Source organism: Callithrix jacchus, chromosome 11 (genome assembly GCF_049354715.1).
Source record: "Callithrix jacchus isolate 240 chromosome 11, calJac240_pri, whole genome shotgun sequence".
In the NCBI taxonomy this organism is placed as follows: Eukaryota; Metazoa; Chordata; class Mammalia; order Primates; family Cebidae; genus Callithrix; species Callithrix jacchus.
Window position 1 is genome coordinate 94,289,221 of NC_133512.1, and position 24,186 is coordinate 94,313,406.

The following is a 24,186-nucleotide window of genomic DNA, read 5'->3' on the forward strand; positions in this document are numbered from 1 at the left end:
TGCCAACAGTGGCTGGTTTACAATAACAACACACTCGAACATGTCAAGGGGTCATTTTTGTGCTAGCCACTGCTGCGTGTTCCATGCCTACTATGCACCAACTCATTTAATCTTCATAAGAAATCCATTAAACAATGCACATTCCTCTAACCCTTCTGTTAGGGACAACATTCCCAGTATAAAATCAGCGTAAAACTGATTCTGTCCATGGCTCATTTCCTGATCTACAAGAGGTAAGTTCTTAAGGCCATCAGTTACTCCCGGAAAACAGACTCTGTCCTCTCCATGTGCAGAGATGGGAGCCACAGCGGAGTTCCAGGTTTCTCTATGGGAGAGATTTAGGAGCCGCAATCTGGTTGAAAGAAAAGCCCAGACACTCTGTCTTGAAGCTGCGCATGCTTGATGAACACAGGGCTTTTATTTAGCTCTTACATGTATTGGGGCTCAGAGTGGAAACGTGGAGATTACTCCAGGTGGCAGCTGGAGTGGTGACTCAGTCCTGCTTAGACCCCAGGCGGGCTCTCCTCTCTAGAGGTCAAAGTCTTCACCTCTGGCATTTAACATGTATCAACATGAATCATCAGGGTCCTACAGGGAGAAGGAAGGGGAGCTAGGTCCCGTGGCAGTCAGTGCAGCTGGCGTGGGTAGACTGTGGTCCCATCCCTGTTTCCACGTCAGGAAACATGCGGTAAAACAGCTCCCTTCTCTGGGACCTTCGTTCCCCTCACTATAAAATTAGAGCCCACCGAGTGCAACCTCCTAAAGACTATTTCAGTGCAGAACCACTCACAAGTCATTGTTACTCTACTGTTGAGACAATACTCCTGTAGTGCAATGATTGACTTGACTTCAACTCTTAAGCTGTGGGCTGCTTTGTCCACCTCAACCCCACCAAAGCCAAAACAGAGGGTTGATATATGGGAACTCCATGTCTGTGCTCCTTGGCCAATACTCAAATAGATCCTCTGGTTTGGCAGGAAGCGCCGTCACGGCTGGGTCAGCACCGGCTTTTCGGTGGACTGACAAAATGGCTTTTCCGTCTTTCCTTCTGGGTGCTTCCGCATCCTACATCATGGAACTGTGAAAGCCTCTTCCCTGCAGAGTCGGAAGAGGGAGGAGGAAGCTAGGGCGCCACAGTGCATTGTTAGCATGACTTTACTTGCGAGAAGGAGCCATTCCATTTCTCGCCGTAGGCAGCTCACCATACAGTCAAAACACGAACCTCCCTTTCCATCTTCTGCTCCTTGGATGATGCTCCTCATGACTGGGCATGCTTCTCGACTTCAGCTTAGTAAGAGAGAACTTCCTGCGGTCTGTACTGCCGTGTTATCGATTCACCTTCTAGGATCCAGCTGATTTCTCTGCTGTGCAGCTCCCATTCTGTTCCTCTTTCCAGGTGGCATGCCAGCATATGGCCTTTCACAGCAAAGTGTAATGAAGTGACATGATAAAAGTCTGTGCCATCATGTGCTTTCGCCCCTGCCTTTCATCTGAGAGCGTGGAGTTCCCTGAGAATACCAGTGTTGTCTGATTCGCCTTCTTATCTTCTTGAACCCAGCACAAGACTTGACACATTCAAGTAAGTGTCATGCAAATGAATGAAACCATTCAAAGAAACCAGTCTTTGGGAAGGATTCCCCTAATCCCAGCCTGAGTAAGGTCCTTTTTTCAGACTCCTCGCAGTGCCCCACACTCATCTTTGTGTCTCTGTCACAACTGTAATTTAGGACTAATTTCAGTGATTATTGGTTTCATGTCTGACTTTGTTGCTAGACTGGGAAGCTCTGCACTCTCTCAGCCCCGAGGTCCTGTCTGTTTTGCTCCCAACTGTGGCACAGAGCAGGCACCAAACAAATATTTGTTGAATAAAATAGGAGACTAATTCTCGGCAGTCAGAAGAGAAATTGCGCACGGCGGTGACTAAAGGCTTGTACTTTATAGACTCTGTGTGGTATCTGGAATGCTTTGGGTGCTAAATCAATATTAACCGATAATGAATTTGTACTGTATATAAAGCATGGGACTGACAGCACTATCACTCAGGTAATGGATGATGATCTTAATGTACCTTTTTGAGGCATTGAAAAATGAAAATAATATATAAAAATGACATCATTCTCAGCTTTACTGGGTATTTTTATTCCGCTTGTAGCAAATTACAGTGAACACGCAGGAGAAAATGCATTTTATCCGGGGAGGTGTGTGGTATTATAAGTGCACACAAATGAATTACAATCTACTTCTGTATCGCCATCGATGTATTTGAAAAAGTGCTTTTGTGTCTACAGCTTAAGAATTTTTAATGAAAGGATTTGGTCAGGCAAAATGAGTGTGTGTAACCACCACCACGCTCGTTGGACTCAATCAGGCATTCTGTGTACTCTGCGATGTGACAGGCTCCTGTCCTTAGAAACCCTTTTATGGGTGTGAATTTTTCCACTATCCTTTGCTTTCTTTCTTCAAGGGATAGGTCTTGAGGAATAGGAAACGAGAAATGAAGCTGCAGGGAAGGCGACAGGAGGTGGTGTGAGAGAAATCAGGCTAAACGGGCAGTGATGGTCTCATGCGGCTGGACGTCAGTAACTTTGTACAGCAAAGCACATGCATGCATGTAATGAACACATTAGCAATTTTGACACATGCTGTTTTCTTTTTCAACTCATCCATTAGGCTCTTTCTAGCATCTAGTCACCTACTGGCAGAGAATCTTCACGGTTTGCTGGAAGATCTAATGTCAACTTCTTTGCTCTGCTCTCTTAAAGACTTAGAGCTTTGGTCTCTACCCTGTAAACTCCCTTTTCCTGAAAGGACGTGAATGCCTGCCCTAGACTTCCATGTGATAAATCTGACAGATTCCTTATGCATCTTTTTAGCCGACCCAATGGCAGCGTTTCAATCTAAAATGGGAAGGCATTAATCTCCAGACCTGAAAAGCTTACCTGCTCATCTGGGGCAAATGCATGAGTAGAATGAAAATGAAAGACAGAGGAAAGAAAAGGTAATAGATCCAATTCCCGGGACAATAAAAACGCCACACTTTTCAGGGTCCACTCACTCCTTCCAACCAGGGAGGAGGTCAGAATTTGCAAGGAGCTCATGAAATCACTCAGAGAGAAAGGGACTCTGGATGGGATGTAGCATGCAGGAGGACCTCCCTGCCCTGTCTCAGAGGTTCTCATTACCAAAAGAGACTAGAATAGCCCTTGTAGCACCTGTCATCTCTGTTTTGGAGCCTATGTCATCCTTTCTCTTAGTTCAGTGGGATCTGGTATGTGTAATTCTACCAGGCTTAACCAAAGGGTGCATTCTTGCTTCATGTGACGTGGTAGGCCACTCTGAGGGGCAGCTCCAGGACCCGTCCTAGGGCCATCCCTGGGCAGCAATCTCCTGCTGTGCTTTCCCCAACACCAAGCTGAACCCGATGAAAATGGGCACCAAAGGTAGCTCTTGGCTGGGCACAGTGGTTACTGGCTCACACCTGTAATCCCAGCACTTTGGAAGGCCAAGGCGGGCAGGTCACTTGAGGTCAGGAGCTCAAAACCAGTCTGGCTAATATGGTGAAACCCAGTCTCTACCAAAAATACAAAAATTGGCTGGGTGTGGAGGCAGATGCCTCTAATCCCAGCTACTCAGGAGGCTGAGGCAGGAGAATCACTTGAACCCAGGAGGTGGAGGTTGCAGTGAGTGGAGATCACACCACTGCACTCCAGCCTGAGTGACTGAGTGAGACTGCCTCCAAAGGGGATGGAAGAAAAGGTAGCTCTGTAGAGGGAAAAACACACAAAAGAATACACTGAAGAAAGGAGGTGTTCTGTAAGAACTGGACCCCACAACTCCTTTGTTTTGGTGATAGGAGGGAATTGAGGCTGGTTTTATGTAATAAACTTACTGTTCTGTGACAGCCATCAGCCACATAATCTTACATCCCCGACACTTTTGGAAGGCTGGAAGCTGGAGGCCCACAGGGCTTTCCAGCCTTCCTCTAGCGATCGGGGAGGGGTGGCCCTAAAACTTGAGACCAGACCACTTTGCTGAATCAGGGTGTCTCCCCATAGCCACCCTTGTTTCCCAGGTGCTTTCCCAGGACCTGAGCCTTCCCAGGGGCCTCCATGGGGCCCCAAGTCCACCAGCAAACACACCTGCCTAGCAGCCAATTACAAGTTAATCCCTTTATCAAGATTTCTGAGTCCTGACCTTGAGTTTTCTGTCCCTGAGGAATCAGACGGCCTTACTGCTTGTGTATTAGTCCACTCTGGCTGCCATAGCAAAGTCCCACAAAAACTGGTGGCATAAACAACAGAAACGTACTGTCCCTGGCTCTGGAAGCAGTTTTGGAAGAGTCACGTGTTACTTCCTCTCACATTTCAGTGGCATTAACTCGGTCACAGGCTATGTCTCCCTGTGGGAGGATGGGAACACCATCTCTCCATGCACTGAGAAGAGGTAGAGGCCATGAGGTGATGAGCTCACGGCCTCCCCATAACAGGTGCAGGAGACTCCCCACCCCAGCCCCAACCTGCCCACTCCAGCCACCCCACTGGCCTGTTTTCAGTACCTGACGCGGATCATCTGACCTCACAGAAAACATTGCATACGATGCAAGGTGTTTTCTCTATGTCCCTTCTCTGCTAGTCCCAACCAGATATTAATGCCTTTTCTCTACCGACCAGTTACTAGCTTCTTGGGAGATAAACCCTGCATCCTATCGCACTTTGCTGTGATTCCTACATATTTTCTAGGGCATATTAGAGTCCAGAAGCCGGTACAAACAGAACAGATTTATACTCCCCTTAAGAGAACTGCACCTAGCCCAGTGCTGGACTAAGGGCTTCGTGTGACACCAGATTTCTTGGAAATAAAAGTAAATGAAATAGCATTTCGGACTGCTGATTAGACCTTCACATGCATGTTGATGATCATGAGCGCAGCTCAGTGCCAGGCCTTTGGAGAGTGACGTAACATGTAACCCAGCCCCAGGTCGTAGCTGCAGATGATGAACACTGCTAGAATATCGGGGGATACAGGTGTGGGCTGGGAAGCCCACCAAAGCCTTGTAAAGCCGTCCTTGACTGGAAGCTTGGAGTCAGGTGAATGGAGAGCAGTGCATGGTGGTGGGGAAGTCTGCAGATTAGAGTCTGAGCCACGCTATGAGCCCAGGGGCACCTGTGCCTTTCCAATGGAGCCTGAATCTCCTCATTTGTAGAGGGGACCAAGGTCACATACCTCCCAGGACTGCTGTAAAGAACAAGATGACATGTACCAAGCATGATGCCACTGCTGTATGTGCCAGGCCCTGTGCTGCCGTCCACTGAGCCTGAGTCATAACTGAGAGGGACCAACATACCCTTGGAGGGAGGGGAGGCCAGCTGTGCCAGGGGTGAGTCCCACTCTGTGCGGCAGGTTAGGGAGAGAAGCCAGGGTGGGAGGTTAGGCCAGGTAAACAGGATTTCAATGCTGGGACATGCCACGCTGACATGAGAAGTAGCGGTCTACTGCCTAGCTGAGGGCACATGACTAAGGCTAGCATTAGAGGAGCCCCCCGTGGTGATCGGCATCCCTGTCAGACATGGCCTCTCATCCCTTTCTCTGCCTCATGACTCACTTCTCCTCCTGCCAGGCCTGTGCCCTCCTTCTCTGCCATGCACAGGACACCGGTCCCTTTCTCCTGCTGGCCTGCAGCTCTCCTTCACTGTCTGCCCTGTCACCTGCCTGCAGAGCCAGGGAAGTGAGGAGTTTGTTTGGCTATCACTGTGCACAGAGTCATCCCTGAAGTCCAGGTTCCACACACCCACCTGGATGGGCACAGTGTTGTGTCAGGACATTCACCATCCCTGGGACTGGTCCCTGCGCCCCATGTCCCTGCACCCCCAGCTGGCGCAGCACCCTGGGCTACGACCGACCTTCCACTACCTCACTGCCGAAGCCTTGTTTTCATTTCCATCCAAACGCGCTGGCACCCAGCCCCCTCCGCGGCGCTGGCAGTGTTGGCTCACGTGACCTGCTGACCAGGGTCCATCCTGGTCACCATGTGCGGAGACCGAGAGCCTCACAGAAGGCCTCCTGCTGCCTGGGCTCAGCAAAGCATCTGGACAGTGTTCCGCTTCCTTGTTTCCTGCAAGCGGGTTTTGTAGCAAAACAAGGTCTGCTCTGCTGTCTGTGCGGTCCTCGAAACTCTCCTCTTCCAGATGACAGCTGTGAGTGTGTGCATACACAGGTGCAGTGCTGCTTCAGATGATGAGTTTCTTGGGCATATCCCTCTACCTTACAGGAAACACTCTGTCTCATTCTAGAATTGTAATGAGTTGGGATGGAGCAGGTCAAATTTAGGGTAATGAGCTTCCAGGAGAAGATATGCATTTAGATGAGGCATCCCAAAATGTAGAAGAGAACCTCAAATACTAGCCATAGAACTTCAACTATCTTTCTTTGCACAACTGTTATTTTATTCCACACTGTTATTTTATTATCTGGTCAAAACAAACAAGAACAGCCTTGATGGAAAAAAAGGAGGTGGGGGGCTTATCACACCCCTGCAGAGTGCATTCCTTCGAAGGCTAAGTGTGGCCACAGGGAGGCCTCCCAACAGCTGACCTCAGCTCGCTCACCTGCCTGCTGCCTGCTGAGCCACAGAAGTACTCAGTTGCCAGGCCCCACAGGGAAAAACAAAAGGTGCCTCAAATTAGAGGAGGGGAGCCCCTGAATCTCCCACACTTCAGGAATGGCGCCCCTGAGAGCAGCCCTTAGAGATGATGCTGGTGTCACCCTACAGCAGGGCTGTTACCTTTCACCTGTCAAGGTCCAGAAAGTAAACAGTCTAAGCTCTGCAGGAAACACGTGGTTCTGCCACAAGCTGAACTCTGCTGTTGTTGTACCAGCCACAGACAAAGCATGAACACAAATAGAACCTGTGTTCCCACGTGATCCACAATACATGATTTATAAAAACAAGCTGGCAGCCTGCTCAGCCTGCAGGCTGTGGCTGTCCAACCCATGCCCTATGGGACTCTAAACAACCCAGGCTGCACAGGACACAGTGGGGAGAGACATCTGCCTCTTGGAGGGAGCTAAAAGGTAAGGAGAGAGGACCTGTGGTGTGTGTTTCTACACAGGTGTGTGTGTGTGAGACAGAGAATGTGGCAATGCAAAGGACATTGCAGATATTTTAACAAAAGGCAAAGGATGAAGTGGTAGAGAGAAATAATTGTCTGCATGGCCTGAGAGGCTTGTAGTCTCACTTCCTCTATGCCTATTAATGTGCCACACAGCAGCTGGTGCAATGCCAGATACTCAGTGAAGCATCCTGAGAAATTAACTTACTTACGATGGCAGAAGTGTTTCTGTTGTTGATAAAGACACAGAATATCCTTGTACTGCTTTTCCTTCTAGTTATTATAAATCAAATTATATTCTCAACATAGACAAAGGTTTACCCAAATTGGACAGAGCCAATGGGGAACGCCCTTCCCTTCCTGGGAGTGCCTGTGCAACGTGTCTCTATTCTAGCCAGGGCAGTTTAGAGCTGTATGGAACATAGGGCAAATTTAATAGAAATTTCCATGAAGTCATTGAATACTAAAGCCAAATGGAATGTTGGAGATCATTGGTCCAAAAAAAGTTTTTGTTTACCGTTGAGGAAACCAAGAGCTTAGACAACATATGAGTCCATTTTCATACTGCTGTGAAGACATACTTGAGGCTGGGTAGTTTAATAAAGAAAAAGATGTTTAGGCTGGGCGTGGTGGCTCAAGCCTATAATCCCAGTACTTTGGGAGGCCAAGGCTGGTGGATCACGAGGTCAAGAGATCGAGACCATCCTGGTCAACATGACGAAACCCCGTCTCTACTAAAAATACAAAAAAATTAGCTGGGCACGGTGGCACGTGCCTGTTATCCCAGCTACTCAGGAGGTTGAGGCAGGAGAATTGCCTGAACCCAGGAGGCGGAGGTTGCGCTGAGCCGAGATCGCGCCATTGCACTCCAGCCTGGGTAACAAGAGCAAAACTCCATCTCAAAAAAAAAAAAGAAAAGAAAAAGAGGTTTAATGGACTCACAGTTTCATGTGGCTGGGGAGGCCTCAAAATCGTGGCAAAAGGCAAATGAGGAGCAAAGATTCATCTTACATGGCAGCAGGCAAGAAAGCGTGTGCAGGGAATCTCCCCTTTGCAAAACCATCAGCTCTCCTGAGACTTATTCACTATCACAAGAACAGCATGGGAAAAATCCGCTCTCAGGATTCAATTACCTCCCACCATATCCAGCCTATAACATGTGGGGATTATGGAAGCTACAATTCATGGTGAGATTTGGGTGGGGACCCAGCCAAACCATATCACATGGGTTAAGATCATCAGAAGGCAGGAACAAAGAAATTCATGGTAGGTCCTGGATCACAAGCACAGCTTCTGGGATCCCTGTCCAAAGTTCATTGAATTCCATGCTTTCTGTATATTCTACGGGACAGATTATCTTCCCTAGGGCTGGAGGAAGTTTAATGAACAATGCTTCTTCACTGCAACCAGATTCTCAATCTTGTTCATTCTTTCCACACGTAAGAGGAGAGAAGACAACAGAGCTCTTGGCCTTCAACTATTGCTACTTCTTAGTATTCTTTCAAAAAGAGAAAAGGAAGTTCTATTCATCAGAAGACATTTCCCCTTTATGGATATTGGTGGCCTACAGTTCATATAAACAAAATGATAGGCTGGGCACGGTGGCTCATGCCTTTAATCTCAGCACTTTGGGAGGCCAAGGTGGGTGGATCACCTGAGGTCATGAGTTCAAGACCAGCCTGGCCAACATGGTGAAACCCTCTCTCCATTAAAAATACAAAAATTAGCTGGGCGTGGCAGCACATGCCTGTAATCCCAGCTACTCCAGAGCCTGGGGCAGGAGAGTTACTTGAACCAGGGAGGTGGAGGTTGCAGTGAGCCAAGATCACGCATGGCACTCCAGCCTGGGTGACAGAAGGAGACTGCAACACACACACACACACACACACACACACACAAAGCACAAAATGATAAATCAAAGGCAAGTAACAAACACTAAAGATAGAAGATTTACTCTCATTTTTTATAAGTCTCACTTTCATCATTTGGAAATGAATGATCAAGAGTTCTTGTGCAGCAGCTCGGATCAGAAAACGAATGAGAAGGAGTAGTTTCCTTACAAGTTGTCTGAAAAGCAGCTGTTCAGCCATGCCATAAATTAACCAGCCCGTGAAGATTGTTTCCGTACTCCGCCGATGACCGCCGGTCGGGCGATGCAGATTAAGGCACCAGAAGCTGAACAACAACTGGATGCGCGGCACTTCCATTTTCCACGTTATTACGGACACTTTTAAGAGGCTGTTGAAATACAACACTTAGGCTACCAGCCATAAGGCAAGTTCAAGATAAACACATTAGAATTCAATTGTTGTCTGAGGAAAAGTCATTTGTAAAAGGAATTTGTGTTCTCAGGGTATGGCAGAAATAAGCGCTCAGAGAAAGGGCTGTTTCTGGCAGCCTCCGAGGCCCTCCACGGAATCTGACAGAGTCATGAATTTAAATCGTTTGTTTTTTCCCATGAAATACTTTAACTACTTTTTTTTTCCTTAAGAAACAATATTTTTCTTCCTAGGAAAAGTCTCATCTTTTCCTGAAGAAAGAAAAGTCACATTTACAGCAATGAGCCCGAAGTGATGGCAAAACTTGTCTCATTCACCATCGTGGCGAGGCTGTCAAGCTTCCAGAAGGATGTGCGTTCCCTTAGTGCTGAGACTGTCTCTTGGAAATGCTTTGATGAATGTTATCCCTTTTTTTCCTTCTTAAAATGGAAAATCTTTGAAGTACCTCCATTCTGGTTTGAAATGCTGCATTATGCTTCCATACAGAAAGTGGGTAACGTGATCTTGCCGTTCTAGCTTGACTCTTACCAAAGTGATTTTAAATGCAGTTTCTGGTAATTGGCGAGTGTTTTTAATTCCATGGGAAAGCTGCAAGTATGGAAGCGTGACCATAATCTTCTGGGACCGCTTCTGAGAGGCCAAGTGAGACATACGCATCCAAGAGAGCGTCATTTCCTATACGGGAGTCACCTTGGGATGGAATACAGCTAATCCTAATAATGCTGCTGTTCAAAATATTTTTGGAATTCCTTTTTGAGAAGTGCTTTCAGAACTGTATAAGAAAATTAGTCACATTGTTCTAAAACAAGCTGTGCCTACGAAGCAGAGTTGGCACTGCCGGCTCAGTTGAAAGCCAAGCTTGAGAGATGTTTCACCAAACCCAGTCACCCCAGTTGCCACCACTGAATGATCCTTATTTTTTGCAGATTCCATCTATTCGAGAGACCGTGTCTCTAAAATATATCCCAGATCCCGAAAGCAATTCCCAAAGCCGAAATCTGCCTCCCTGAACTGTCAACGCCACGATTTTTGAGCCAGTCACATCAGAGGATTCAGTGAGAGCCGGCAGGTAAACCCCCAATGTTTTATGCTTTTAAAAGGTCTTTTGGTGAGAACACAAAGTCTACCCTCTCAGAGATTTTCAAAACACAAAACATTGTTATTAATGATAGTTGCTATGGTGTACAGTATGTTACTTAGCTACACGGAGCCATTACACAATGTATGCATACTTCACAACATCATGTTGTACATAATAAATATATATAATTTTGTCAATTGAAAAATATAATACAATAGGAGTCATATCCTGTTGAGAACATCAGAGGATGCTGGAAGAGACTTGTAAGCATGGAAGTCACACCATCTTCCCTGAAGACAATGATCACCAGTGACTGCCCTGACTACATATTGAGAAGGCTGGACATTAATAACGCTAGTGCATCCCATGTTGTTGTAGGAAGGGGTGAAATAAAAAACTGATAATTGGCGAGGCACAGTGGCTCATGCCTATAATCCGAGCACTTTGGAAGGCCGAGGTGGGCGGATCACGAGGTCAAGAGATCGAGACCATCCTGGCCAACATGGTGAAACCCAGTCTCTACTTAAAAATACAAAAATTAGCTGGGCGTGGTGGTGCGTGCCTGTAGTCGCAGCTACTCAGGAGGCCGGAGCAGGAGAATTGCTTGAACCTGGGAGGCAGAGGTTGCAGTGAGATGAGACTGTGCCACTGCACTCCAGCCTTGTGACAGAGCAAGACTCTGTCTCAAAAAAAAAAAAAAAAAAAATTGATAATTGGCTTTAAGAAGAAAGGCAAACAACAGGATGGATATCTGTCTTCCTGTACTCTGTGTCTTGATTCAAGGCTGATGGATGACCCTAAGTGGTTACTTCATATTCCAGCCAGCAAGAATGACAGTAATTTCATTCCATTAATACCCAGTTAATTCAATTGTACTTGACTAATAATTATCCAAAACTAAGTTTCTCCAAACTTTTCAGACAGTTGAACCTCTGGAGTCAGATTCACTGATGAATGAATTAAAAAGAGAGGATGCGAGGATAGGAACTTTCCTATTAATATTCCCAAATAGCCATCTGCATCATGCTGTGCTCTTTAAAAATGTTCAATGGTTCCACAACGTCAGAATAAACCATAATCTCTCTGACTTAGAATTATGGAAAATGAACATAATTCACTTCACTATAAGTCATGCAAATGACTAATACCTTTATGAAAATTCACCCTGACAATCGAATAAATTACAATTCAAACAATAATTTAGCAAGAATAGCTTTTCTTTCAAGGCGGTCATGATTAAAATATTAGTAATACAGAGAAAAGACAAGTGTGTAGTAGGACGCTCATTCCCACCCACTGCCGGTGGGAGAGTGCCCTGGTCTTTCTTCAAAGCCATTTGCAGATACAGCTTTGTATCAACAGCTTCACCAGTCTGTATTTTCCCCTGGGCTCCTCTCTCCTCTATCTGTATTCACTCCCTTCCTCAGCTCATCCATCTTAAAGCTGTAAACATCTAGTTGCTGATGACTCCTAAGATGAGAGCCCAACCTCCAGCCTGCTCTCAAACTCCAGACTCGTTTATTCCACTTCCTAGGACATCAAACCCAACATGTGCAAATCAGAAAACTGCAACCCCAAACCTGCTCCTCCCACAATTTTCCCAACCTCTGTACAAAGCCCAGATCCTGATGTCATCCTTGACCCATCTTCATGTCTCATCCCCCACATCTCATCTGACCTGGAACCCTGTTTTCCATACCTGATCATCGCCTCCCTAGTGTGCATGAACTTCAGCCACTTCTTGGCTGAATGAGAGAAGCAGCCTCCTGAAGGGTGTCTCTGCTTCAGCCGTTGGTCACCTGTGGCCTCGTCCCCACGCAGCAGACAGGGCAGTCACATCAAACCTCAGTCAGGTCACCCCCCTTCTCTACTCAAACCTTCCAGTCATGTCCTCTCTCTGGAGGAAAAGTCCAAGTGTACTGGATGCTGCAAGGTGCCAGGGCCCGGCCCTCCACTCTCTCTGTGACCTTCCCTCCCACCGAGATCTCCCATGCTTGTTCTCTTGCCTTTCTCAAAGTCAACAGCTTCCTGTCCAGGGTCTCTGCAAGAGTTACTCCCTCTGCATGCACTCTTGCCCATTGGCTATACCATCTCTCAACCGCACCCTTCTACTTAGGGATTTTTTGTTTCTGGTTTTTTTTTTTTTGAGACGGAGTTTCGCTCTTGTTACCCAGGCTGGGGTGCAACGGCACGATCTCGGCTCACCGCAACCTCCGCCTCCTGGGTTCAGGCAATTCTCCTGCCTCAGCCTCCTGAGTAGCTGGGATTACAGGCATGTGCCACCATGCCCAGCTAATTTTTTGTATTTTTAGTAGAGACAGTGTTTCACAATGGTGACCAGGATGGTCTTGATCTCTTGACCTCGTGATCCACCCGCTTTGGCCTCCCAAAGTGCTGGGATTACAGGCGTGAGCCACCGCGCCCAGACTGTTTCTGGTTTTTGTTTTGTGAGATGGAGTCTTACTCTGTCACCCAGGCTGGAGTGCAGTGGCATGATCTTGGCTCACTGCAACCTCTGCCTGCTGGGTTCAAGCGATTCTCCTGCCTCAGCCTTCCAAGTAGCAGGGACTATGTGCGCGCACCAACATGCCCCACTAACTTTTGTATTTTTAGTAGAGACCAGGTTTCAGCATATGGGCCAGGGTGGTCTCGAACTCCTGACCTCATGAACCACCAGCTTCAGCTTCCCAAAGTGCTGAGATTACAGGCATGAGCCACCACACCTGGCCTAAGTTTTTAAATATATAAGTAGAAAGGCCTAAGGAAAAAAATACAGCACAAAATTAATGTCAGTCTGCTATGGTCTGAATGCCTGTGTCCCCCAGAATTTGCACCTTGAGATGTAATCACCAACGTGATGATATTAAAAGGTGGGGCCTTTCCCAGGATGATCAGGCTGTGGAGGTGGAGACCTCATCATGGGATTATTGCTCTGATAAACGAGCCCAAATATCTCCTTTGTTCTTTCTACCATGTGAGGACATGGTAAGAAGGCACCTCTTTGAATCAGAAAAGTGGCCCTCCCAGAAGCAGTGGCTCACACCTGTAATCCCAACACTTTGAGAGGCCAAGATGGGCAGATCACCTGAGGTCAGGAGTTTGAGACCAGCCTAGCCAACATGGTGAAACCCCATTTCTACCAAAAAAAAAAAAATTAGCCAGGTGTGGTGGTGGATGCCTGTAATCCCAGCTACTTGGGAGGCTGAGGCAGGAGAATTGCTTGAACTTGGGAGGCAGAGGTTGTAGTGAGCCAAGACTGTGCCACTACACTCCAGCCTGGGCCACAAAATGAAACTCCATCTCAAAAAAGAAAAGAAGAATGAAAACTGGTCCTCGATAGACACCAAATCTATTGGCACCTTGATCTTGGACTTCCAGCTTCCAGAACTGTGAGAAATAAATTTGTTGTTGGTTTTTTTGTTGTTGTTTTGAGATGGAGTTTCGCTCTTGTTACCCAGGCTGGAGTGCAATGGCATGATCTCAGCTCACTGCAACCTCCACCTCCTGGGTTCAGGCAATTCTCCTGCCTCAGCCTCCTGAGTAGTTGGGATTACAGGCATGTGCCACCATGCCCAGCTAATTTTTTTTTGTATTTTTAGTAGAGATGGGGTTTCACCATGTTGACCAGGATGGTCTTGATCTCTTGACCTTGTGATCCACCTGCCTCGGCCACAAAATACAAATTTGTTGTTTTTAAGCTACCCAGTCTATGGTATTTTTTAGATCAGTTAATTGTTATTGTTAACGTTACACCTCTCAGCTAGTTGTGGTAGGACTGGGGAGAAAATGCAAGAGAAAGAGAGGTGGAGGGTCCCAGGAGTGACTTCCAAGTTTCAGATCTCCAAAGCCATGGTCTTCAGAAGCTATCCTTTTGGGGATTATCATGCTTTTAAGTGTGCATTGATGTTTAATGTTTATTATAAAGGATATCACAAAAGATACTGATGGACACCAGATGAAGAGATGGGTAGGACAAGGTACGGGGGAAAGGTGCGGAGCTTCTCCCCCTTGCCTGCGGGCACCACCCTCCAGGAGCCCTCCCTGTTTGGCTACACAGAAGATCTATGGCATTTTTATAGCAGCCCTGATGGACTCAGATAATGTCTTCCTAGGGTGGCTAGATTATACTCTTAGCACCTTTTCTTCTTCTTTTTTTTTTTTTTTTTGATACGAAGTCTTGCTCTGTTGCCCAGGCAATTCTCCTGCCTCAGCCTCCTGAGCAGCTGGGATTACAAGCACCTGCCACCATTCCCAGCTAATTTTTTTATTGTATTTTTAGTAGAGATGGGGCTTCACCATGTTGGCCAGGCTAGTCTTGAACTCCTGATCTCATGTTAGCACCTTTTCTATCTTCTCCATATTTTCTAACTCATCTACAATACAAATGTATAAGAACACAATCACTTTTACGATGACAAGATGTGCTTCTTGTTCATACACTTAGTAATTTAGTTGGCCGTATCTTCTAGGCATCCAACACTCCCACTGGATGTTACAATAGATATAATTCAAGTAGAAGTCACGGTTTCATTTAGGATATGCAAACTTCCATACAGTAAAGCATATGTGCAATGGAGATGAACTAAAGGATGTACATCAAAATATTAAGGCTGATATATCATGTTACAAAGTATACATGCATCAAAATATCACATTGTATCCCATAAAAATATACAATTATTACTTTAATTTTTATTGTTTATTTGCTCCTTTATTTTAGAGAATGGGTCTTGTGTGACGTGATCCTCCCACCCCGGTCTTCTTCATAGCTGGAGGTACAGGAGTACACCACCACACCTAGCCAATTTGTTAATGTTTTGTTGGAGAAAGGGTCTCACTCTGTTTCCCAGATTGGTCTCAATCTTCTGGCCTCAAGCAATCCTCCTGCCTTGGTCTTCCAACGAGATTACAGGTATAAGCCACCATGCCCAGCCAATTTTTATTTTTAGTAAAAAATAGAATAAAATTTTACTTAAAAAATAAACATCAGCATGACAGAATTTCAGGTAAACTTTTACTTTGGAATTTCTTACAATGAATGTGTAGGTGTGTGTATACATTTTCCACAGAGAGAATTTAAAATACATAAATGTTTTCTATAAAATAAAAGAATATACTCAGAAAACATTTGGGTAACAAGTAATATTTTTTAAAAATCTGTATTTTTCTGGTGAAACCAGCTATGTGTTTATTTGGTGGAATGCTGCATAAGGAGAAATTCTAAGCAGCAAGTGATTTCTCTGATCATGGTCCACATAACAACCTGCTTTTCGTACAGAGTCGCTTTCTTGGGTACTTCGCATCATAGGGAGATCAGGGAGAGAAAAAATGGGTAGCTAACCTTTTACACTTCATTCGCGCTTCCACCAAGCAAGTCACCTATCAACTTCCATCGTACCTCTTCCCTTCCAACACCTGCACCCTCTAAATAAAACACACCCAGGCTGGGTGCGGTGGTTCACGCCTGTAATCCCAGCACTTTGAGAGGTCAAGGCGGGTGGATCACGAGGTTGGCAGTTCAAGACCAGCCTGGTCAACACGGTGAAACACCGTCTCTACTACAAATACAAAAATTAGCTTGGTGCAATGGCAGGCACCTGTAATTCTAGCTACTCAGGAGACTAAGGCAGGAGAATTGCTTGAACCTGGGAGGCAGAGGTGGCAGTGAACCGAGATCGAACCACTGCACTCCAGCCTGGGGGATAGAGTGAGACTCCATTTCAAAAAAACCAAAAAATCAAAACAAACAAAAAACACCCATCTTCCAAAAACACTCTCTACACACCAAGTGGAGAAAAGTCCAGCCCCTTGGGAGACAAAGGCATGAGGGCTGACGTTCTCTTTCCTCTAATGAATTTGCAGCACCCCTGTCCCCTGGTAACAGCAATTCTCTTACTCAGGAGTAAGCCTTCAGGGTTTTTTTTCTCCCTTTTTCTTTCCTAAGAGGATAGATATACGATTTCAAGAAATTTGCACGTTTCACAAATTAATGAGACAATTTATACTCTGATGTGATTTGCTTATACACATGCGCATGAGAGACTCAAAGACAGAAATGTGTATGTGATCAGTGATGGTAACAGGTGCGGTAAGGATGGAGCAACCATGAATGAAGACTGTGAATGTCAACAACCTTAGAAGACTGGCTCAGGTGCTCCATGCATGTTTGTTGAATGAACAGCTCTGAGTTCATCTGGAGAGAGGATGTGGAGCAGATGTTGTAGTCAACTGTTCTCTAATGGGTGTGAGGAGTGTCCCTGAGGAATCACAGGGACTGCAGGTACCTGCTGTGGTTGGCAGAGGACCATCAAGGGATGCCATCACCCTCACCCTCTTCATCCCATCTCAGGAGTTCCTACGACGTAACTGGAAATATACCAGGCACTCACATTATGGAGCTAGCGTAAAAATCGACAGTTACCCCTAAAGTGAGCATTTTAGGGTTTATAGGAATGGGATGATCTCCCTTCTTCAGAAACTCATGGCCCCTCCACCATGCAGGATGGTCTGCCTTCACCAGGACCTCAGACTTGACTCAGCTGGTCCTGGACCAGCCTTCTTAGGGAATCAGAGAGTACTCTGAGATTGTGGTTAATGGGCTCCTTTTCTCAGCCCTGCTCCGCAGCTTCCATCATCTATACTTTGGGTTGATCAGCAGGCTTCTAACCTAGCCCTGAAAGACCCACAGCCCTGAAATACAATGTCAATAATCAGACCAAGTATAGCTATGCAGGTGAAAGTGACACCAGTGTCCTCAAGTCCAGATCTTTCATGGCTGCTACACAACAAGCTTCCAGAAACCATGCCTCCGAACACTGACAATCAGGACCCCGACATCTCCATGAACCCTTGCTGCCCCATAAACCGATGAAGCACGTGGCTGCTGCTCTCAGCCATGCAGCCTGGCTTGTGGGCACACACAACGTCCTGCCACATCTGGGACTCAGGAACCCTCTGCTCTTTCAATCTGGCCCTCAATGACTCAGATCAACAACTAGGCAGATGGTCGGCTGCTCACTGGCATCAAAGACCAACCACCATGACTACAATTGTTCTCCTACTTCTCAAAGCACTGATCTAAAATGAGATCCACATGCCCAGTGCTGTGATCCAGAAAGCAGAAGGAAAGCTCTGAAAAGGGCACAGAGTTAAAAGATTGAATAAGAGCTCCAAGGAGGGAAGGCTGGCCACAGAGAGGGAGCAATGGTTTAATAACACCTTTCATCATCACCATCATCATCATCAAACACCAATACCCATTCATTTAAACTTCCTCAAAATCCTCAGTGATACACACTATTGTTATTCTATGTTACACATAAGAAGAAACTAACAGAGATTGCTTAACTAGCTCAAGGTCACCCAGCTGCTCATCCAGCTAGAAAATGACTGTAGACAACCACGTTCACAGATCTGAGAAGCACTTACTGAGTCCTGTGTGTTTGGTAATATTTAAACCACAGCATGACTGAGTTAGTAGTCATTGTCGAGTACTATCCTTTTGTATCCCATACTTGCTATTTAAGGGACCCACTGATGACTAAATGAGAATCATGAGGGTGAGATACAAAGACGCAACCAGGGTTACTCCTTCAGATCCTCCCCGCTAAGATGAAGGAGCCCTCTATTCATGAACACAGCCTCCTTGCACTTTTGAACTTCCTAAGAAAGGGCCAACTGAACCCGCCCCTCAGCATGGCTGTCTGCAAGTTCTACTCCAGATGCTTAGCATGCAGGATAGAAAACACATGCACATACACATAATCAACCCGGCATTAGACATTTTAATGGCACGGGATGTTAGGTTCTCCTTGCCCTTTGCTTTAGGAAGCAGGTCTTTCTAATGGACCATGATTTTCAACAAAAAGAGACTGGGATTCTAAGGACAGTCCCCTAGGTGTTCAGTGCCTGCTTAATCTCAAATCCTTCTATTTCCCTTTCCCACCAGGACGCCCCACTGCCTGGCTATTTGGCGGCATCTGGTTTCACCATTCCATCCTGCTTTCTGGGGATTGAAGGGCCAAGCATAGCACCTGCTTCTACAAATCACTCACTAAGTGTCTCTGGCCATTTTGAGCTGCAGCTTTTGGGTTTGGTAAAAATGATAAAAGAGTTCCAACCCATCTGGAATCACTGATGTCGGGGACTGCAGGTGTCTGCGTTGCCTCTTCTGAAGTGGACCAGCTTTGGATTTCCTTTTTTTGACTGTACTCCAAAGACTGGATGCCAGACACACCAGAGTGCTGGGGGCTTGCTAAGGCCTCTCCTGAGATCTGGCGTGGACTGTTCAGGATAGAAGCCTTTCTCCCCGATACAAGGTGATATTTTTGCCATGGTAAATGTTCTTCCGCCACATTTCATCAAATCCAAGAGATCATTGATTGTAATAGACAACACTGTTTTATGGACCACTTTAGAGAGAAAAATTACTCCCGATTAAAATATGGCATACCATTATTTATAAGAATATTATAGAGACATAAAAATATGCAACAATTTGCTTCTTAGACCTGGAGAAATGCAGTTAAGCTGGTGACAGGTGGCTGAGATTATTGTATTGTTTTGTTTTGTTTTCAGAGACAAGGTCTCACTCTGCCACCCAGGCTGGAGTACAGTGGTGCCATCAGGACTCACTGCAGCCTTGACCTCGTGAGTTCAGGTGATCCTCCTATCTCAGCCTCCCAAGTAGCTGGCCCTACAGAAGCATGTCACCATGCCCAGCTAATCTGAACTTTTTGTAGAGACAGGGTTCCACTATGTTGCTCAGGCTGGTCTCAAACTCCTGGACTTCCTCAGCCTCTCAGAGTGCTAGGATTACAGCATGAGTCACCTCACCCAGCCAATTATTCTTTTTGTTTTCAATGAAGAAAAGTACATCCACTTGGGTTTACAGTTTGTATGAGCATGGGAAGTATTTCCACCTTGTCATCGAGTCATCATCCCTGGCTCTCCACACCACGTCCTTACCTCTAGACTCCCACTCAGGACCACATCATCAGTAGTGCCTTGGGTTGCTGAGGCTCACGTGCAAAGCCGTCAGCTCTGGCAGACTTCCTGTTCCCATGCAGGAAGCAGAGAGGCAGGCCCTCGTGAGACTGCTTTGCAGCACTGTCTAAACGCACAGCTGGGTGTGTCAGCTTAGCCGGAGCCTGCTCCTCAGACCAGCTATCTTTCTCGTCTTGCTGGTTCTTTGAAGTTTGCTTGAATCAAAATTTAGACTTGGGGGCTGAGAAGAAACAGGGAGAGGTAGGACACCCTCCTAAGTCTGCAGACCTAAGTGATGTGTCCTAATCCCGAATTTTATTGAGAGGGCTGCTATGTACCTGTTCAGCTACTGATAAAGTAGCACACTTTAATTCTCGCTCTGCTATTACTCTCCGTGTGCGGAGCTTGCTGGAGATGAACACAGTCAGGTATATTTAGGCTGTGAACAACGTGTTCCCTCTTCACAATGGCACTGTGGCAGGCCTTGGGCAGACACTTCACACACTTACTGGATCAAACGGTATCAGCCTTGGCCTTGCTGGATTTCTCCTCCTTCATTTTCTTTTACTCAAAAATGTTGAGTTATGTAGTTTATGCATTTTAATTCCACTGAGTTGGATGTATTTTGAAAGCCTCATTTAAACATTTTTGGAACAACGTGACAAGATAACATCATTTTAAATAAATATACACGTAAGATCCCAGCACTGAAGGTGTCTGTTACCAGTCAGGCTGGGCTGAATTACGATGTGACAATTGGTTGCAGAACCCCAGAGATCGAGGAGCAGAGAGGTTTGCTCCTGGCTCTTGCCAAGCATCCACCGTGGGTGCCCTGCTCTGTGTCTTTCTTCTTCCCTCTGGGACTCAGGCTGACAGCAAAGCCTCTACCTAAAACATATGCTGATCTAACAGCAGAACAAGTGAGACACAGAACAAGTGGCTCCTAACGCTTGTTGGTTTCTCCTACATTTCACTGGCCAGGGCAAGTCATGTGGCCAAATCCTCTCTCTGGAGCAAGGAAGGCAACAATAGTGAGAGGGAAATACAACCTCCCACAGGCCTTCAGGATCGTGTGGATAGATGCCATGATTAAAGCCTCCCGAGACTTAGTATTTTAATCTATGAAGTGACTTCTTTGGTGCATGCTGATAGTCACACCGGCAGCACAATTTGTATTAATATTGATCATGTGTAAGAAAGACTGACGACCTCCACAGGAAGTGAGAGAAGGGTCCACCAGCTGGGAGATCTTGAACCCGTTCTGGAACGCTACCTCCAGAACAGGGGGTGCTATCCAGAGAACACACATCCTTCCCTCCTCTCCTATCTTTTCTTTCCTCTTTTTCTCTCCCTTTCTCACCGCTTTCTGCCCTCTTGCCTTTCCCTCTTTCTTCCCTTTAGATCAGTTCTGTTAATGACTGCAACATGACAGGATTGTACAAGGCATCACCATAGATCCTTTAGCGCTTTGGACAGTAATCCAGTCACTTCCCAGTTTTCTCAGCCAACTCTGGGAAGACCTGGACATCAAAGGAGGTCATAAAAACAAAAACTCTTAATCAGTGGCATGTCTACAGGTACTCCCCAGCTCCTGCCTTTCAGAGAAGCTAATTATCAGCAACCTAGATAGGCCTGCCAGCTAGGTCCCGCCTGGCATGAAACGGGATTCTGTCAACAGCAGCAAGCGTGAGGATTTCATGTTCTTTGCATGACCTCACTTGATTTCCAGTGAAGTACATTTGAGTCATGACTACTGCGGGACATTTTGGTTTGGCCTCAGGCAGAAGTAAAAATAAATCAATATGTTCGTGACACCTCCAGTTACTATTATTATTCGTGATGTTATTTCCTGGACAGGTGTGTCTAGGGGTGAAAAGTCAATCCATACTCCAGCCGGCTTTAGAGCAATCTCAATGAACAAGCAACTCACAGTTGCAATAAATACAATCACAGCTACACACTCCTATTTGATTTCCCTGAACTGAAATGCATTAAACAATCGCTCGTAAATCTCACTGAATAATTTCATTGAGAAATTCAAGAGACGGAGGCCTAAGCTTTCATTATTTTTTTAAGTATTTGACACAATGCATTCCTTGCATGTTGTTCTCTGTGTTTATAAAACAGATCAACTGGGGGTAATTCTTATTTCCCCCTGACTGACGGCCTCTGCAGTTCAGCCACCTGAGTTTGTATTTCTTGGATTAACATTTACTTCATTTTTCTTATAGTCTGCAAATTTCCATTCCTGCTTTGCTCCATGAGGAAGTCCTCTGTTAAGCACATGTTTTTTCATCAAAGTAGACAACCATACAACTTAGGCGGAGGTACAGTTTAGTGTGCAGTGAATATATGCAAAATGGTGTTTAAGAATTCACATGCATGAGGCCAGGAGCGAGCCCGGGTTCCTCGTGGAGCCAGCTTTCCTTCAAGCCCTCTGGTCTTGTTATTCCAGCCAAGCACACTGATAATGAATGCACCAGTGCGCCAGGAGGCTGCATGAGAGTTTGCTAAGGGAAAAGCATAACCCAATCCTCCGCTGGTGCAAGGATGGCAGAGTCAGGTCACCTAGCACCTGGATGGCACTGAGTGTCCTTAGGTAGCAAATGCTGCATCTGCTGTGCTCACTGCTTTCTCACCAATTACAAACAGTTCAAGAATAAGGCCAAGGAAATCCATCTGTAGTTTAGAACCCATTTTCAATCCATGCATTCTGGCAGCTGTCCTGAAATGAGGAACAGCAGGAGACGTTCTTCTCCTACTGTATGGAGGCACGCAGGATAGTTCTGATTTTATTACTCACAATTTCCTTTTTTTTTCCTTTATTTTTTTTGAGACAGAGTTTTGCTCTGTCACCCAGGCTAAAGTGCAGTCGTATAATTTCAGCTCACTGCAATGTCTGCTTCCCAGGTTCAAGCAATTCTCGTGCCTCAGCCTCCCAAGTAACTGGGGTTACAGGCATGCACCACCATACCCAACTAATTTTTGTATTTGTAGTAGAGACGGGGTTTCGCCATGTTGACAAGGTTGATCTTGAACTCTGGGCCTCAAGTGATCTGCCTGCCTGGGCCTCCCAAAGTGCTGGGATTATAGGCACGAGCTATCACATCAGCTGTAAAGTCTGAGGAAAGACAATGATCTCTAGTAGTCTGCGTCATTACACAGAAATGGCATCACCAGTTGGGGGGGCAGGGGGGAGAGGGGGAGAGAGAGGGGAGGGAGAGAGACAGAGACAGACAGAGAGAGAGAGAGGGAGGGGGGGGAGAGAGAGAGAGAGTGTGTCTGTGTGTGTGTGTGTGTGTGTGTGTGTGTGTGTGTGTGTGTGTGTGTTAATTACCTCTTCCTTTTGCCTTGGCAGAAATAGTCAAACTGACTAACACAGTCAATCATTTTAAAATAACAAAAGATATTCCACTGAAAAAGGTCTATGGACTCATGATTTCTGCAGCTAATAACAGGAAATGATGAAGAAATCTTATACGTGCAATTCAAAATTATATTTAACTCTATTTTAAGTGGCAGTTTCCAGAGCAGTCAAAGTATCCTAGGGTCATATTGTAGAGACCAATAAGATGCCATTATTTATGGCTTGGTTATTTCCAGAAAATGGTATCTGACCCAACAGCTTTGGGAACAAATGTGCCATGTGGTAATTAAAGCATCAGTTCAGCTCATGAGGTCCGCATGTGTCACAGAGCATGTTCTTATTTGTTCAAAACTAACAATCACTGTATCAGACATACATTCTACATCTTCCAGGATGACAGAAAACATCCTAAGCAATCAAGTAGACTGATCATAAGGAAAACTGCAATTTTCTGAATTGTGTAGCTAAAAATATTAACACTGAGGAGATCAAATCTTTTTGGAAAGGTCTTTGAAACATTTTCCTTGATTTTCCCATCAATGGAAAGATAAAAGTCATGTATACTTTTGCCAGGACTTAAGTCTGATGCAATTTGAAATAATGGAAATAGGAAATGTCAAAACAAAAATAACTTTTAAACACAGGTACGCATCCACCCTTAGCACATTACACCAGAATAACTGCATATTTATAATCCACAAAATTTGAATCTTCAGTAGGGTGCTGTAAACGATCGTTTTTAAAAAAGTTCCTTCATTTCTGTCTTTCCAGAACCTTCCACCCACTTTCTATTACTAGAAGGGAATCTTAGTGTCTGTAAGAGAGAGAAATGTGGCAGCAACTTCCTGAGATCCTCCACACCTTCCCAAGTTTGTAAACCCTCAGTGGCCAGGGAGGAGGGAACAGCAGCGGGGGTAAACTGCCAACAGTCAGCTTCATGGAAGATACCCAGGTTTCAACACGGCCCAAGGTTATATGCATTTCCTGCTCTCTGTACAATCCCATGCTGGATCAATTTAAATGCTGGCCAAATGTAGCAAAGAGGACATTTTTCTCCAAGCAGGCCTTTGCTCCCAGAATACATTCCCGCAAGCCAACTATGATGGGCAGCGTGTCCTGACCCCCATGAACTGAGGCACAGAAAGTGCTCTTCTTTGGGGAAACTTGCATTGCTTAGTCCTGTCTGGTTCATCACCCCGTAGGCCCTATGAGAACTTGCTACTTAAAGCACAGCTCACAGATGCAGCATCCGCATCTCTCTGGGGTTTGTTAGAAATGCAGCATCCCAGGCCCCACCCCAGACCCACTGAATGGAATCTGCATTTTCGCAAGATTTTCAGATGATCTATATGCACACTCGAGTGT

General features: G+C 45.8%; 1 protein-coding gene and 1 long non-coding RNA gene across 3 annotated transcripts in view; one reads left to right on the forward strand and one right to left on the reverse strand.

Moving 5' to 3' along the window:
- DPP6 (dipeptidyl peptidase like 6) overlaps positions 1 to 24,186 on the reverse strand; it is a 1,158,816-nt gene that overhangs the window by 972,885 nt on the left and 161,745 nt on the right. The window lies entirely within an intron of this gene.
- On the forward strand, positions 6,969 to 12,407 carry LOC144578407 (uncharacterized). The gene is made up of 2 exons (XR_013524132.1): positions 6,969 to 7,071; positions 10,315 to 12,407. It is a non-coding gene; the product is annotated as an uncharacterized LOC144578407 (long non-coding RNA).